This window comes from Elephantulus edwardii, unplaced genomic scaffold, assembly GCF_000299155.1.
Source record: "Elephantulus edwardii isolate Elephantulus edwardi_28Jun2011 unplaced genomic scaffold, EleEdw1.0 scaffold00260, whole genome shotgun sequence".
Lineage (NCBI taxonomy): Eukaryota > Metazoa > Chordata > Mammalia > Macroscelidea > Macroscelididae > Elephantulus > Elephantulus edwardii.
In genome coordinates this window covers 1,306,013-1,312,974 of record NW_006400010.1, presented here as the reverse complement: position 1 = coordinate 1,312,974, position 6,962 = coordinate 1,306,013, and positions in this window count along the sequence as shown.

The following is a 6,962-nucleotide window of genomic DNA, read 5'->3' as shown; positions in this document are numbered from 1 at the left end:
GAATACATTGGTTTTCAGACCAGATTCTTCCAATTTCCCTCACCCTCCACTCATCAAATTGTACAACCCCATGATTTATCCTCCCTCCCTCCACCCCTAAACATCCTCATCCCTCTGGTTCCATCCCCCCCCCTTGGATCCTGACGCTCGTTCTACAATAATGGTTTTATACAGTTTTTGCCCTTATGAAACTGAGTTAGTTCACTTAGCATAATACTCCCCAGTCCCTCCCAAGTTAGGTAATGACAAAATCATTGCTCCTATGTGCTGTGTAGTATTCTGTTGTGTGAATGTACCATAATTTCTCAATCCACTTGATAGTGGTTGGGCATCTGGGCTATTTCTATATTCTTGTGGTGGTGAATAATGCTGCTATTGATAGGGTGGTATTAATAAGCTCAGAATTCTCTATATATGTATCAGTTATAAAACTATAGTTATTTTTCTTCAGTCTGCAAAGCTAGTTACTTAGCCTCCGAATTCTGTTTCCTGTCTTTAGTCATACAGAGTAGTTTGATCTGTCTGTTTACCAGAAGAGGAAATGCATCTCTCCTAGATCCCTCTGAGGCTATTTCCCAGTCATATGTAAATTGTATCTTAACCTGCCTGTTTACCAGGAAGACAACATTGTCCTTCCTGAATTACTCATACTTAAATGTGAACTCTTCCTTTTTTTACTAACAAAAGTGCATTGTTAAATGAGCTGGAGTTTCACCCTAGTAAATAAGGCCATGACCACTCCCAGGCAGTGAAGCAGTCTTTGAGGCTGAGACCCTCTGTGCTCCACAGATCTGTAATAAAGTGCATTTATGGATATTGCAGTTCATTTGTCTTATTGGCTATTTGACTATGGGAAGAACCCCTTGCGTTCAGTAACACTGTGAACACTGGTATGCAAATCTCCATTTATGCCTCAATACTTATTTTCTCAGGGTGCATTCCAAGCAGTGGAATAGTTGAGTCATATGAAATTTCTATGTTCAGCTTTTTGAGGAAGTTCTAAACTGCCTTCCAGAATGGTTGCACCATTTTACAATCCCATCAACAATGTATAAGAGTTCCACATCCTCTTCAACATTTATTACTTGCTGCCCTGTTAAACTTTGCCATTGTTACTAGAATGAGATGGTATCTCATTGTGATTTTGATTTTCATCTCTCTTACTGCCGGTGACATCGAGTATTTCTTCATGTGTCTGTTGGCCATATCTTCCTCTGTGAATTTTTTCCCCCGTGTCTTTTGCCCATTTCATAATTGGGTTATGGAAGTGTAATCCATACTGAAGGCTTCAATCTTTGATCTCCTTCAGTAAGTGCTTTAAGTCTTCCTGTGTAAGAGTCAAGATTTGTTATATATATCTCTGGTCTGGCTGCCATCTTAAGTCCTTTGTCTTTGTTTTTCTCGAGTTCACTTCTTGAAAGGACCTCAGGAACAAAGAAGTAACTCTAACTCCTGTATGAACCATACTCCAATGAGAGTATGCCAAATGTTCGTGCCCTTGCTAATGAGCCCGCTTATTTTCAAATTAGCAAATCGCTATGCATCCATCCATCTTACCTCACAAGTTCCCCAATCCCCTCACTCAGTCTTTGCCACTCTCAGCAACAATAAAAACCCTTGTCTTGAAGCGCTGGGGGCTCTGTCACGCAGCTGGTGCCTTGGGGGGTGTGTGTGTGTGTGTAGAGTCCCTGCTTGAGAGCTTGTAATAAAATCCCTTATGTCCTTGCATCGATTTCAGCTCCCTGTGTCCTTTGGGGGACTCGCGATTGTGGCACAACACTCATAGAATTTTATTATAATTTTATTAAGAATATCTGGTAACATTGCTTTAAAACGTGTATATTCAAATGTAACCCTAGAATGTATAATGCAAAATGTGTACCATTGAGTGAGAACTAACCCATAGCTGGCCCTCTGGCTAATTTCCAGAGGCAATTAGTCACACAGGAAGAGATTTCCCGTCCTTCTTCGACTCAAACCACATGCCTTTGCAATTGCAAGTGTGGTTTCATGCCAGTAAGCCACCAGAGCTCTCAAGCCAAAAGTACGGAAGAACAGTTCTCAACAGGTCAGCAAGAACATGGTACATCTTCAGTGTTGTTGTTAGGTGATGTTGAGTCAATTCTTACAACAACTCTGTGTACAACAGAATGAAATTCTATCTAGACCTATATCATATTCATAAATGCTACTGAGCATGAGCTTATTGTTGCAGCTACTGAATCAATCCATCTCATTGAAGAACTTCCTTGTTTTCATAGATCCTCTATTTTACCAAGCATAATATCCTTCTACAGGAAGTTGACTCTCCTTATGACATGCCCAAACCATATGAGACAAAGTCTCACCATCCTCACCTGCAAAGCCATACTTCTTCCAAGAAAGATTTATTTGTTCTTTTGGCAGTTCCCGGTATATTCAATATTCTTCACCATCACCAAAATTGAAAGGCATTGATTCTTCTTTGCCCTTGCCTTTTCAGTGTCCAATTTTCACATATACATGAGGAAATTAAAAATACCATGGCTTGTGTCAAGTGCACCTTAGTCTTCAAAATTATATCCTTGTTCGTTAGATCTTAAAGAAGTCATTTGGGGCCTATAAAGCCATTGAGAAAATACGTTGATTTCTTGACTGTTGCTTCCATGGATTGTGAATGGAAAAGTTGACAACTTTCATCCTTTTCCCATCCATCATGATGTTGCTTTTTGGTTCAGGTGTGAGAAATTTTGTTTTTATGTTGAGGTACAATCCACACTGAAGGTTAACATATTTGTACATCATCAGTAAGTGCTTCAAGTTTTCTTTTTCTGTCAAACATACTTGTGTCATCCGCACATTTCAGGTTGTTAATGTACTAACTAATATTCAGTTTGTTGGATATTAATAACATCCAGTCCTGATGCCACATTCTTCTTCATATAGTTCAGCTTCTCTAGTTATTTGCTAAGCATACAATTTAAGTAAATATAGTGAAAGGAAGCAACCCCAAAGCATACCTTTCCTGGTTTTAAACCATGCAGTATCTGATTCTGTTACATTCAAATAATAGCTCATTGATTTAGGTACAAGTTTTGCATCAGTATAATTAAGTGTTCTGGAATTCCCATTCTTGGCCATGTCATCAATAATTTGCATAATATCAGTGTGCTTGGTTTTATGGCTTGCTATTAGGGGTACAGCACTTATCTGCCAGTTTGTTGCACTAGGGAAGAGATTTGCATGTTGCTGCTTCCATTACAGTTTAGTTATGTATATGCCTGCTTGTTTATCATTTGTTCTTATGAGTACAGCACTTGTCTGTCTAGATGCTGTAGTGGAGTAACTTACAGACTGCTGTGATGCTGGAAGCTATGTCACTGGTATTTCAAATACCAGCAGGGTCACCCATGGTGGACAGGTTTCAGCAACTTCACCATATTAAGACAGATTAGGAAACAGAATTGGCCATCCAATTCTAAAATAACAGGCCTTCAAAACCCTTTGGGGGGGGAACAGCTGCAAACCTTCTTTAATAATCAAAACAGAATGTATGAAATATGCATCCAAGAAAATTGTAAAAAATGAAATGGAATGCATAATGATCAGCATTCTGGGCAATAACAAACTGAGATGGACTGGCTTTGGCCAGTTTGACTCAGACACTTATATGATCTATTATGCTGGAAATGAAAAATGAGGAAGAATAGTATCATATCCATAGTAAAAAGAAAAAAAAGAGACATTTCAAGGTCATCCTGAAGTACAATGCTGTGAGTAACAGGATAACATTCATATGATACAAGGAAGACCCATTAGTACATCTCTTATTCAAGGATATGCACCAACAACCAAAGTCAAAGAAGAGGAAATTGAGGTTTTCTACCAACTTCTGTAGTCTGAAATTTATTGAACATACACTCAAGATGCATTGCTAATAATTGGTGGCTGGAATGCAAAAGCTGGAAACAAGATGGTTTAGTCATTAGAATTACAGACTTGGCGATTAACATTGAGGCTGGAGATCAAATGATTGAATTTTGTGCATTCAATAAATTATTCGTTGCAAATACCTTTAAAAAGAACCCACAAGTAGTGACTATGCTATACACGTGGACTTCACCTAATAGACTATACAAGAATCAGGTTGACTACATCTGTGGAGAGAATCATTGGAGAAGCTCAATATCAGCAGTCAAAACCAGGTCAAGGACTGGCTGTGGAACAGGTCATCAATTTTTGTTGTTGTTAGGTACCATCGAGTTGAATACAACCCATAGCAATGAACAACAGATCTGGGCCCTGTCCTATCCTGTGCCATCCTCACACATCTTGATACATTAGAACCCCTTGCAATAGTCACCATGTAAATACACCTGGTCAAAGATCTTCCTATATTTCACTAACTCTCTACCTTTCTTTTTTCTTTCTTTCTTCTTTCATTGGGTTCTTTTTGTTTTCTATGTTGAAAAGTTTTCTAACAATATGGATAGAATACATATAATAGACCAACTACTTAATAGTGTCACTGAATCAATGAAGAAAATTATTAGTAAAGTATCATCTGGCTTTAGGTCTTCCAAAAGAAAGGAAAGAGGACTAACAAGTCCATAATGCTTTAACAATTACACATCTTTCACATCCATTCTCATTTGATCCTCACAACAACTCTATGAGATAGGCAGCATAGGTCGTTCAACAGATAAGGACCATGATTTTTATAGTAGTTAACTGACATACTCAAGCTTCTAGTCAGTAAATAATTTGTATTAACATCAGTATTTGGCCTAAAATTTCAGCACCCCTAGCTCTTCCTACTTCACAGGGATTGTTGTTGTTGTTGTTGTTATGTGCCATCGAGTCGCTTACGACTTATAGCAACCCTATGTACAAGAATTCTGAAACCCTGCTCTATCCTGTGCCAACCTCACTATCTGCCACACCCACTCTCATTACCCCAATCACTGAATCAATCCATCTCATCAAGGGTCTTCCTCTCCTGTGCTGTCCCTCCATTCTCCCAAACATGATGTCTTTCTCAAAGGACTGGTCCCTTCTTGCAACATGTCCAAAGTATGTCAAAGTTTCAGAATCCTTTCCTCCAAGGAGCAGCCCGGTTTCACCCTCTTCAGGGCAAACCTGTTTGTTCTCCTAGCAGTCCATGGTATATTCAACACTCTTCTCCAGCATCACAGCTTGACTTTCTAGTGCAATTATCAACATCTCTTCTGACATTCATTCTGGGTTTTCTTTTCCTTATGTCTTTGTAATGGCCTTTTCTTCTCTTCATGGGTGCTATCCTTGATGTCATCCCATAATTCATCTTGTCTTTGTTCATTAGTGGTCAAGTCTTCAGACCTATTCTGCAGAAGATTTTTAAATTTAGGCAGGATAGCTTCAAGGTTGTATTTTGGTGGACTTGTTTTAATTGCTAAAACCAGATCCAATTGGTTTATTATGGAAGGGCAAATAAATGTTGGCTATCTAAAGCAGTTGGAGGCAGGAGTATCATCCAATTCTTGAACAACATACTTCCGGAAACTCTATGAACTTTGGTAAATGTCAACGGTTATAGAGGGGATTCAGGTCTTTTGTTCATAAGGTCACTATGAGTCATGATCAACTCAAAGACAATCAACAACAACAAACACATCTGAAACAGGGGAGATAAGGCATGAAGTAGCTAGCTTACCTTCAAAAAAAATGGATTGACACCATGACTGTAACTGGGCTTGAGCGTGTCAGAGATTGTAAAGATAGTACAGGAGAGGGCAAGGTTTTCATCCATTTGTCATAGAGTCACTATGAATGGTAGTAGTTGACTTGACCACCCCTAGCAAGAACATCAGCAACAACAACAACATGAAGCATCTAAGAACACCTTAGGCATTTCTCAAGTTGAAATAACTGAAGAAAAAAGAAGTCAATATTGGTTTTCTATTTAGCAGCAATATTAAAAGATTATGGGGTGGGGGGAGCTCTGGCATCTTAGTAATAAGGCATTATAATGTCAACCCAAAGGCAGGCAGTTTGAATACATCAGCTGCTCCACAGGAGAGATGAGTAATCTCCTCTCATGTAATTTATAGCCTCTGAAAACATACTTTAGGATCAGCTATGAGTCAATTCTGACTCAATGACATGTAACAACTACAATAATGCAAAGGGAAGGGGAATGAGCAACACAGAAAGCATCCTTGGAGGACATAGCAAATTATGGATAACATAGTGAAGAATGGAAATTCCAGATTTAGTTGTGCTTGTGAAGAACCCATACACAGACTAAGAAGCAATAATTTGAACAGAACAAGGAAATTTGTGTCAAGGTCGTCACCATTCTTGTCCAATCTGTATGCTGAACAAATAATATAAGATCCTAGACTATATAAAGAAGAATGTGACATTGCGACTGGAGTGGCATTCATGAACAACTTGTTAAGCAGACAGCACTAGCTTGCTTGCTGAAAGCAAAACTTGAAGCCATTATTGATGAATATCAAAGGCTACAGCCTTCAGTATGGATTACATATCAACATAAAGAAACAAAACCCCTTACAACTGAGTCAATAAGTAAGCAAAATGATGATAAACAGAAAAAAGATTGAGGTTATTAAGAATTTCATTTATTTGGATCCGTAATCAATGCCTATGGAAACAGCAGTCAAGAAATCAAATAACATAATACACTAGGCAAATCTGCTGCAAAAGACCTCTCTAAAATGTTTAAAGGCAAAGTCATTTTGAGGACTAAGGCACCTGGCCCAAAGTATAGTATTTTCAGTCACTTTGTATATATACAAAAACTAGACAATGAGTAAGGAAGACTGAAGACATGATGACTACCTTCTCTCTATAACTTGATTTGTGCCACCATTAGAACCTCTACTTGGAATATTATTGCTTTTAATTTTTGACTCATGTACTTTTAACTTGTTAGTTAAATTTGTGTCTTCTAGGCTGCAACACTTCCATGATACACCTTC